The 11,355-nt window shown below is 41.7% G+C and overlaps 1 long non-coding RNA gene across 1 annotated transcript; it reads right to left on the minus strand.

The window, feature by feature from the left end:
* Positions 1 to 8,962: 8,962 nt before the first annotated feature.
* LOC136116325 (uncharacterized) lies at positions 8,963 to 11,339 on the minus strand. The gene is made up of 2 exons (XR_011739864.1): positions 10,996 to 11,339; positions 8,963 to 9,261 (listed from the first exon to the last, which is right to left on the minus strand). It is a non-coding gene; the product is annotated as an uncharacterized lncRNA (long non-coding RNA).
* Between the last annotated feature and the right edge of the window lie 16 nt (positions 11,340 to 11,355).

Here is an 11,355-nt window from a genome sequence, read left to right on the forward strand (position 1 = left end):
ACTTGATGATCTTAAAGGCCTTTTCCAACCTAAACAATTCTATGTTTTGGTTTAATGTGGAATATGGAAAAAATGAGAAGGCGTTTTCATTTTTTTCCAAGGCATTTTGTTTCACTGGTGCCTTTCTTCACCTCTCACCAAACCTGTTCTGTGAATGCTGATCCTTTTGAAGGCGAATGTCCTGCGTCTGATACGCATCTCCACTGTAAAAATTCAGCTCCCTGTGTGTTTCTCATCCCTCCCTTCCACAGTAGCAGCTGCTTCTTCTGTACGTTCTCTTTTTTCTTTTTTTTTTTTTTGTTTTGTTTTTGCTTTTGTTTTTGTTTAATGTGGCTTTCAGAAAGGTAAAACCACATAGTATAGCTCATATGACCAATGCATGTGCTAGTTGGCTGGCCAGGTCCTGTTAGAAGAGAAGAGGGTTGGGATTTCCCTGCCTTTTCCTCACTGGTATAGTAGAGGTGCTATCATCTATCTGGCAGTTAGTCTTGGAAGTTACTGTCTTATCAAATGTAGCTGAAATCAATCAGCTGGTTCAGAGCAGTCAGACTACACCTTTGCTAGTGTTATTCTAATGCAGATAACTTGGTAAATAAAGTTAGGATGTTGTATGTCACACAGAAGAGAAATGAAGCCTCCAATGCAGAATGTATTTAATGAAGATCATCCTGAATGGGCAGAGTAACATTCTATAAAATTCTGATTTAATTATCTGGTGCCAGAAGTCTTATTTTATGTAGAGCTAACCTTGTAGCCAGGACATCCTCTGACACTGATGTCTGCTTGCTTGTCTACTCTCACTTCAATCATACAAGCATCCAACATGTGAATTTGTGCAGCGCAGCAAGGCATCATTTGTACTCCTGTTTATAAAGGAATTCAAAAGTAATATTAAATAATGATTTGACCTCTTGGAGGATTTAGATTGATGCTTCATTGCTGACATCTCACTTCAGGTTACATCGCTTAGCTGCATTGTCCTTATCATTTCCTCAGCACTTACTGGAGGATTATGGTATGCAGATACTGCAGTGATGGGAGGGACAGAAGCCCACTAAGCAAGCAGACAGACAGCATGCGCATAATGACAGAGCAAGCAGGAGAGGGATAAGGCCTGTAGCTAATGTGTACAGCACTGGGAAATCTGTGAACGTACCATGAGGATAACACGGGAAGCTGTACGTTTAGTGAGTGTTAGAAGACAGATTTAGCTTGCTGAACCAAGCAAGGCTTTTCTTGAATTATTCCTATTTTCTTTGCTGAATTTCACTCTTCTGACCCCAGAAGAAGATTTATGACTAAAAAGACAGTGATAAGCAGTACTTCAGAGCTCCTACTCATGGTGCTCATTGAGACCTAACTTGCGGTAAACATGGAGCATGTTCGCCTCCATGCATGATCCACAGTAGCTGAAGGAACCTGCCACAGACAAACGAGGTTCCTCCTCTACACATAGAAGGAACTTTAGGCAACATTTCAGGCACATGATACGAAGCTCAAATACAGAGCAATGCAACAAGAATAGGAAGAATTCACAGCACTACGAAAAGGGAAAGCCCGTCTCATTTTTCACTTCCGACTTTTCACCTCTGATGTATTTTGTTCACCTCATTTCGTATTAACCTGGACAAAATCCAGCTAAGCCACTAATGTCTACAGCTTTTACTCACACATTGCTAAGCAGCTATTCCTGGGGATTTGGGGTCTTTCCAGTGTTTTGTGATTTAATGGACTAAGACCCAGTAAATCAGTTACAGTTAGATAAAGGACTAAGTGACAAGGGGTGATGTATTTAGAAACTCTAATTCTAGCCCCATAAGGACAATCCCCAGGCTTTCCCTAGACAGTAGCTCCTTCAGAAGGCAACTGTCTAGGTTCCTTCTCTGGAACAACATCTATTTCCTTGACAACTACATAAAAAGCCTAGGCTACTTTTTCCTCTTAGGCAAGGTTAGTTCATACAAATACCTCTCAGGCATCTTGGATTTCTTCTTTCTGCTCTGCAGAGAAGTCGAGAATCTAGTTGTGACTAACATTGAGGCCAGGCATGGCTAAGGTCAGATATTGCAATGCCACTTCAGGGGAATTAAACTTTTGCTTTGCAAGGTCAGCATTTCCTAAGAGCTTCTAAAACCAGTTCAGTTTGTTGTTTTTTTTTTTTCAGGTTGACCTGCAGTTTGGTTTGCTTCAGAAGTCTTCCTGTTCCAAACTGAGTCCTCAGAGGAAAGCATTGGTAGGTGAGAGCCCTCTTCTTCAGCCACAGAAGCCACAGCTTCACTGGGATACCTAAAATGAGCCAATAGGCCTGGAGACAAGGTGCAGCCTCTGGCTGTACCCAAATGGGCTGCATGGCCCCACAGGCATCCCAGGCAGTATATGGCACCAAGTGCTTCTGCAGAGAAGCAATAATTTAGAGAGCTGATCTTGAGGTAAGCTTGTGGATAGTATTATGAAAATGAATCATAAAATAGGTGAACTGTGTTATGATTTAAACTGCAAAGCATGTTACTAGCTCTGGCACACTGTGACAGCAGTTTTGGCAAAGTGATGAGTAAAACAGACTACTTGGAAGACCTGGGAGTTATTGGAAAAATATTTTAGACATGAAATGCAAAATGGAGGAGGATGATTAAGGAATGGAGAAGTGAGGAAAAGTGAGGGAGAGAAGTCTGACCTTGTGGTGAATAAAACATGCTATAGAAGAGGACAACAAGAAAAGACAGCAAGGGAAGGAATAGCAGTTTAGTAGGTTCCGGTCAAGGGAGTGGACTAAGTATTTCATAGAGACTGGAAACACTGGAGCCCATGGCCAACGAAGGAACTAGGGATGTGATCACCCACCAGCTCCACATTTTTCTTTTCTCTCTCCATATTGGTAGCTCTGGTGTCTTCCTTCCCCAACCCCTCCTGGAGGCACCAGGGAAGGCTGGGTGGCTGCAGAGCACAGAGCTGCATCTGCTGTCTGGCCAGAAAGAGTCCTGCTCAATAGCATAGCAAGAAAGGCTCCACATCCATGACAAGCTATAGAAAAAGCTTTTAAATAGATTCTTAGCCAGAAATACAGTGTAAGAATTTGTGATATTGAGTTACCCATTTTTTTTCTGAGGCAGTTGGGAAATTACCATTGTTACTTTGCAAAATGTAATTTTCTAGTAATCATCAGTTATTGAACAACTGATATGAAGCATCTGTGCAAATCGAGGCTCTTTCCCTTGATATTGCACTGTTGTGAGAAAAAAAGATGTTGAAAACTATTTTACAGAAAGATGACTGTCTGCATGTGAAGTACTGGAAATTGCTCATTTGCACTTCATAAAACAGAGTCCTTTCTTACAAATTGGATTTCCTTAAGTTGATTTTGCATGCTTTCAGGCAATTACTGTAAAAAAACTGAAGGCATAAAATGGTATCAAAAACATAAATGAGAAACTCCTGGGGAAATCTTACAGAGGAATCCTGGCTCCAGCAGCACTGATGTGGGGGTTTCACCTGGAGAAAGCACCAGACCAAAGAATCTGTTTAACAGCTTTCAGCTCTTCCATTTTTCCATCAACTCAGACATCAAGTCACTCAAATATTGTCTCTCATTTCTACTCCCTTGTCTCAGATCCTGTTGTTTACATTTCACTTTTCAAAAGTAGATTGCAAGGTCCTCAGAGCAGGGACTTTCTTTTCCAGCTTCTGTGAGTAACATAGTTACAAAGAAGATATAAATCACAACTGGAGTTTTGCACATCTTCAGACACACTGACGTAACCATACGAGTCTCTGAAACAAGCACAACTTGCTGATCATGATGAAATTTCATCTAAGAAGATTAAAGTTGTAGATGTATTATAGTTAGGCATTTTGAAGATACTAGATAGGTCTTCACAGGCTGTGAAAGGACAGGTTGACAGCAAGCTTTCCACATTCTTCCAGCCTGGTTGATGCAAATTAAGACCCCTCTGTCCTTCAAAAAAACATGGTTTATTTACCTGAGTTTTGTCATGTGCTGAAAATATTCAGCTGTCTCATGGCTAAAAACATTTCTGATATACAGAATTATACCTGTCCCAAACCCAACTTTGTCCTTGTAGATCTTAGGGTGAGGGACAAAACAAAAGGGCAAAAGCTGAAGCTAAGGGTCTTTCTATAACTTCATGAGCATGAAAATAAAACACTAATGCATGAACTATGCTTTGAAATACACTTAAAAACCAAATCCAGCAGTGTAACGCTACCACCTTTCTCATTCCAGCTCTGAGCCTGCCCTTGTTCATTTTATCCTACTTCTTTCCAAAAAATGATAAAGTGGTGCCTGTGGTGCAGTATGTCCAGAATAGAATGTGCTGGTTTTGGCTGGAGTAGAGCTAATTTTCTTCCTAGTAGCTAGTATGGGGCCTTGTTTTGGATTTTTGATTAAAACAGTGTTGACAATACAGGGGTATTTCGTTATTACCGCCGAGTAGCTCTCACACAGAGTCAAGGCCTTTTCTGCTTCTCACATCACCCCACCAGTGAGCAGGATGCTGAAGAAGCTGGGAGGGAACACAGCTGGGACAGGTGACCCCAACTGACTAAAGGGATAACCCATATCACATGACATCATGCTCAGCATATAAAGCTGAGGGAAGAGGGAATGGGTGAATGTTAAGAGTGATGGCGCTGTCTTCCCAAGTCACTGTTACATGTGATGGAGCCCAGTTGTCTTGGAGATGGCTGAACACATGCCTGCTCATACAAAGTGGTGAATGAATCCTTTATTTTGCTTTGCTTGCGTGTGCGGCTTTTTCTTTACTTATTAAACTGTCTTTATCTCAACCCACGAGTTTTCTCACTTTTACTCTTCTGATTCTCTCCCTCATCCCACCACAGGCGGAGAGAGCAAGCAGCTGCCGGGGGGCGGGGCGGGGGAGGGGGAGGAACTTAGTTGCTGGCTGGGGTTAAAGCATGACAGACAGTAAAGGTGAGATCAGAAGGGTTCACAGAGCAGGAAAAGGGTGCATCATCTCAGCACCAGTATGGGAGCAGCTGTGAGAACCAAATAACTTCAGATCTTGTTTTTGCCTCTGCAGAAGAATGATCTGGTGCCTTCTGACACTGATACAGTAAGAATTACTCCCACAACTCTGGAAGCCTCTGCTGGAACCAAGACCTTGCTTACATTTTTCATAAAGAGAAAAGGTACTTTGCTAGAGCAACTAACAAAAAGATTTCAGACTAGACATGAGGAAGATATTTTTTTCCAATGAGGGTGGTGAAACACTGGCACAGGTTACTCAGAGAGGTGGTGGATGCCCCATCCCTGGAGACATTCCAGACCAGGCTGGACAGGGCTCTGAGCAACCTGATCTAGTTGAAGATGTCCCTGCTCACTGCAGGGGTGGCTGGACTAGATGACCTTTGAAGGTCCCTTCTAGACAAAACTATTCTATGATTCTGTGATTAAGACTGGTGTAAGACATTGTCCTCCTTACTCTAGGGGTCTCACTTCTCTGCTGGTGGCTGATGCCTTTAGCAGGACACCTTGCCCATATGAAGGAATACTTTACTCCTTAAGAAACTGCAGAAGAAAAGGAGGTGGGGATTGCAAGGTAAGAGGAGAAGAACTACCTGGAAGGCTTAAGTTAGCTGATCGGTTCTCATCTCAAATTATAATCGTGTCCTGGACAATACCAGCAAAGATCAGGGAGAAATTCCCACTTTGGTAGAAACCTGTAAAGATGCAGAAACCAGTATTAGAAACCAGGGGCTTTTCCCGTGTGAAATATCCTGGTCCCATGGACATTAAAGTCTCAAAAGCAAATTGCTTGTAACACATGAAGGAAGAACTTGCATTGCATAGATACATAACTGTTTACATTGACAAAAGAATTTACTTGTGAAAAATTCCTCAACTGTAGCCTTGCTATAGTTCATGCCATGCTATTTGGAAGCAGGGAGCCCATCTACTTTTATTAAGTGGGGTTTCATGTGAACACAGCCGTCCAACACTACTTTGTCCAAGAAGTGTAGAAATAGAGCCCAAATATCCAAACACAGTTCTGGGAAAGAAGCAGGTGTGTTTTGTTTTGTTTTGTTTAAAATATATACTTCACTTGTAATGCTTTTAGCTTCCAAAACTATGTAGAAAAACTATCACTCAGGTGCAGAATATCAATGTATTAACAAAATTTGATGTAATTCCTTTCACTGAACATCAATCAACTTTGTGCACAAGGCAAAAGCAGTAGGTTCTATTTTCACTTGAGTAAGATTTTTCATAATATTTGAAAAGATACCATCACAGACAAGTTAAGGAAAACTGGTCTAGGCAAAAGAAGCTAAAGGTGGGGCTTATAGTGTGTCATAAACTACAAATGAGTCAATGTCTCTCTTTTGCAAAAGAGCCAAATGCCATATAGAATGCACAAACTGCACTACAGTCCATGAAACACATAAAATAATCCTTCCTGCTATTTAGCACTAGTCAGCCCATGTGGAGAGCTATATCCAGTGCTCGGAAAAGTCAGGAGGAGGACAAAGAACATGGTTTGTGAAAGAAGACAGTAGTACGTGACCTGGCAAAAAGAAGTCTGATGGCAACATGACCATCGTCAAAAATGTGAAAGGCTTCTGAAAACAGGAAATGAATAATCTAAGCTACATGTCCATGACAGACATCAAAGCATTTGCAAGACTGCAACATGACAGAGATGAGGAAAACTTTCCTGATTATGAAAACACAGAAAGTATAGGAGATATGACCTGAGAAGTGGCATATTAAAAACAATGAACCACCACCACCACCACCAAAACCACCAGCTAAAACCAAATGTCCATTAGGAAGGAGGTAGATAAAACTGATCCTGCCTCAGGGTTGTACAATGAACCACTGGACTCCCTAAGGTCCTTCCTTCCTGAACCTATGTTTCTACACTTTTGAAACAAGATTAAATGCTCTGATTGCTTCTTTTATCCTCAGTTGACATGAGAAGAAACAAGAAAATGATTTCTTCTTTGTCTGTCAGCCAAATAAAATAAATTCAGTGAAGCCTGCACGTCTCAGTTACCTCCATCGCACATTATGTTTTGACACTGATATTGATGACCACAGGTGCACTCATTGTCTTCTGTTTGGTTGCCTGTGTACTGGAGATAGAGCTTCTCTTGGTACAGATTGTATCAACATGAGTTTCTGTTTCTTTCTTCTATAATATCAGTGAGAAGTTGCATTAAAACTTACCAGCTGTAAATATTATTGTACATATAGTTACTAAACATTTCTACTAGTAAGCTAGTTGCAGTTACTGATCTAGTCCACAAAACTGTTACAATGAAGCGTGTTTTACATAAAAAAATACTTGCCATAAAAATGTTTCCCTATAAACTGAGCACAAAATAACAAATTAACACAGAATAAATCTGGCCTAAGGTCAGAAATGCCCTGCAACACTGTATCCCCCTAAGCAGAATGTTATATCCTTCCATTTATCTTCTACAAGCTCAACTGTAACACATCACTTATTTCAGCAATAGCTCACTCTTGACATGCAGAATGTGGGGGGTTTGGTTTTGTTTGTGGGTTTTGTTTGTTTGTTTGCTTGTTTTCTGGCAAGGCTTTTATAGCTGAGAGGACTTGATCATGATCAGTTCTGCTTCATAGATGTTTTTAACCAAACTCATCATTTCAGTATCTTGCAAGAACATAGTCTGCATAATTCCTGCAGCCAGCTTCTAACTTTAAAGGGCATAGTTTTCCTCCTACTAAAATTGAAAAAGAGGTACTAAGTACCTGTCTCACCTTTTAGCACTTTACAACTGTGCTAGCCAAGAGCTGGCAGTCACATACTCTCAGCCACCAAAATTTTCAGTTGTCCAAAGCCTTCCTCTCATCATGTGGCAAGTGCAGTTACCACAGCCCATAGACTTCAGCTCCCTACCTTGTTTTCAAGAGTGTGTGGGAAGCGGAGAAAGGCCATAAGAATCACTGTGATAGCAGCAGCCTGCTCCTACCCACCCTTCTTTGAGGTGTTGTTCCAGCCTCTGCAGCAAGAGGCACAAAAGCACTGTGCTTCTTACAGGTGTCTGTGTGAGCATTCCTGTAAGTGCATGTGCGTCAGAAAATATGACATTTCCAGGAAACAATGAACCTTGTATGCATATATTGTATACATGGTCTGCACAGGTACAGCAAATCCAGCACTCCTGGGAAAGGGTGGAGCAACCCTTGTGGGACAAGTGTGCTGCTTATACACAATAATGCCCATCTTATGATGGGAAAGAGCTGTCTAGTACAGGCTCCTTTTGACCCCACAAGATGGTGGATGTCCTCCTCAGCTGCAGAAGCACAGCATCAGTGATGCACACAGTGAAGGCCTGTTTGGTGTCAACCATTAACACTGTGGACATAAGATGTCATTTGGGTTCCTTCTCAAGGAAACAAAATGGGAAGCCCAAGTTGCTGTTAAGAGTGTGGCTGGTCAAGAACCATATTAGAAAAAATTACCAAAGAATTGTTCACAAGGGAATAACAGGAACATGACCTGCCACTGCAAAGACTTGTCTCCTGAAAATGGTATTTCTAGTATTTGCAAGCTAATAAAAGGTTTTTATTTCACTCTGTTTATCAAAGAGCACTGACAGTACAATAGCCATACTGAATGTTGCTTTGAAATCCTCTTGGAAAGATTTCAAAGGTACTTCGGTAATACTAATATACTGAAATTTTTTTTGGCAGCTTCACAAAAAGGATAAATAACAGTCTTTGTCTTAAAGAGCAATCAGTTTACATAAAATCACTCAGGAAGTTGTGGTGAAGCTGACAATGTTTCAAGGATTATGTTCTACTTTTTACTTTCATCACAACATGCTTTCTCCTCACTGATTGTCTATTGACTACGTCATATGATGATCATGATAGAAAGGACAGCCCACACAGAATGGCACTTAATATCCTATTATTCATTCATTTCTGTTTCACAATAAATACACTTCTGCATTATATATTTACTGCATTGCATATTTATTGATCTAAATAAATTAACAATAGAAACCAGAAACTAAAATCATATAGCTTGTTTAAATACCATAAAGTATTTTTTCTTTAAAGAAACTGTGCTAGGTACAGGCACCTGTAGCATGCTATGTAACATCAGACACCATGTGTTTCAAGGACATGGTTGTCCACAACCTTCATCATGATGGTATCAGCTTCTTCTCAATCAACAGTCTTTTTGATAGGACAGGTTTGCAGCTTTCACATTCCTGAGCTGGCTCGTTTACAGGAACCGATAGCATCTGCATTTTATAAGCACAGTTAGATACTAACGATATTGGTACTGGCTTTTAACAAGTAAAATTGACATTGTGGTTACCTATCAATGATGACCTCATGAAAGAAAATCATTGAAAGGTTATCACATAAAAGAAGATTATGCAAACCACAGAAATATTCTGTCTGGATCAAATTTTGCTATCTTAAGTGGTACTACTGATTTGACTGCCTCGAGGATTTGAGAAGGACCCGTGCACTTATAACCCAAGATAATTTTGCTGATTTTTGTATCTTGGCCCTTAGCAATCCTCAAACATTTCTTAACACCTACAGGTGTAACATCTCATAGCAGAAAAGGCATCAGTAGCAGCTAGGAACACTTTTAGACAGAAGTATGGTTGGAAGGATGGTTATCTCCTTAAGCAACACAAAATGTAATGTTTACAACATCTAGAAGGTAGAGGGCACAAAACTTTGACTACCAGAGTTTCAAATCCTCCTCTCTGAATACACTGGTATGACCACTTAGGAATCTGTTGCTTTGAGGGGGTAGGAAGTGAAAGGTTAACCCTGACTTCTACCTTCCTAACCATTGCATTTGGGCAATCTCATGAAAAATATGAAACAGAAAAAGAGAAGATGAGCTCTTTAGTCATAAACCCACAACTTCTGCCTGCAAAAAGTGAGCCGGGTCGAAGCCCCACTTCAAGGACTGTAAGATGCATGCTGCACTCACTACCCTTTGTAGCATTCATTCAAATATTGAAGAAACAGGGCAGACTGCACCAAGAAAAAGATGTCCCTCTCCTATGACAAATGCCCTAACTACTGAATGAGAGGAATTATGTTCTCTCTCTTTGACTCGATGAGTCTTGTCATTTTCTGATTTTAAATTTTATTTTTGATTAAACTGAATAGGGTGATTTTTGTGTGAGCTGTGCAAATTGGCTCTATTGACATTTATAGGTTGGGATGGAATAACAGCGACCAGACAGTAAGGGCAGAACAAAGGGAGTAAATGTGAGTGCTGCAAAGTTAGCGTGTGAGAGTTGCACAACCACTAACCCCTGCCCTGGAGGGCAGCAGTCCTGTTTGGCTGCAAGAACCAGAACACCAAGCACCTGCCCTGCCAGCACCATCCTGCCAGCCCACACCAGCAACAACATTAGTTTGCATTACTCAGTGTACATCCAGCAACATAGCAGCTGCTGTATGCAGCTCATAATTCAACAGGGGTGTGAAACTCATTTTCACTCATAGGGCTGAATGTAATTATTGGATTTGGCCTGCAGGCCTTTGCCACTCGGTTATGTGTTTTGTACTCCTTTATCACGTGCACTGTCTCATAACAAAAAAGACATACTGTTTTTTCTCCTTGAAACAAAAAAGTGTACTTGCTTTCCCATCTGTCATTAAATTGCATTCCTTCTGCATCAATCTGTCTCTTACTGGACATTTTGGGATTGAAATTGTTCCACCAAAGACGGTATAGTGTGCCACCTAAGTAAAAGACCAAGACATTCTTTAGGACCAGGTCAAATAATAGTCATGCCCTCTCATACAGGCTCACCTTTCCTTCAAAATCCCTTCTCCATAAACGGTACTCTTTCTCCATCAATTCTCCCTCTTCATCTATCCCAGTAACATTCTCCTTATTCTTCCATTGCCAATTGCTTGGACAGCAACATTATCCTTAATGCCATTCCCCAGCATGAACATTCTCCTCATTCTTCCATGGTGGAAAAAGGAAAATGTACCTTTGGGGTGGACACGCCTCCTGGTAATCCTCCTTTTATCACCGCCCATGAGGAGAATTCTCCTTGTGTTCGACACCTGTGCAATACAGTTACGTCTACAGCAGGTAGAGAGACCCTCTGAGGGAGATTCCCTACACCCATCTGGGAGGCGCGGGCGGGTTAGCACAGCCACACCCCGGGGCTCGGACTCCGCGCCGCCGCTTCAGCCGGGTGTGCGGGGCAGGTCCGTACACTGGGCAAGCAGCCGTCCGCCGTTAACGGCACCGGCCCAACGACTAACGGCTGCCGCGACAAGCGCCTTTAGCGGCGCGCGCCCCCCCCGCCCTGTCACAGCCGCGGGGGCTGGCGCCGGAACCTGTG

The sequence above is a fragment of the Patagioenas fasciata genome, chromosome 1, assembly GCF_037038585.1.
Source record: "Patagioenas fasciata isolate bPatFas1 chromosome 1, bPatFas1.hap1, whole genome shotgun sequence".
Classification (NCBI taxonomy): domain Eukaryota; kingdom Metazoa; phylum Chordata; class Aves; order Columbiformes; family Columbidae; genus Patagioenas; species Patagioenas fasciata.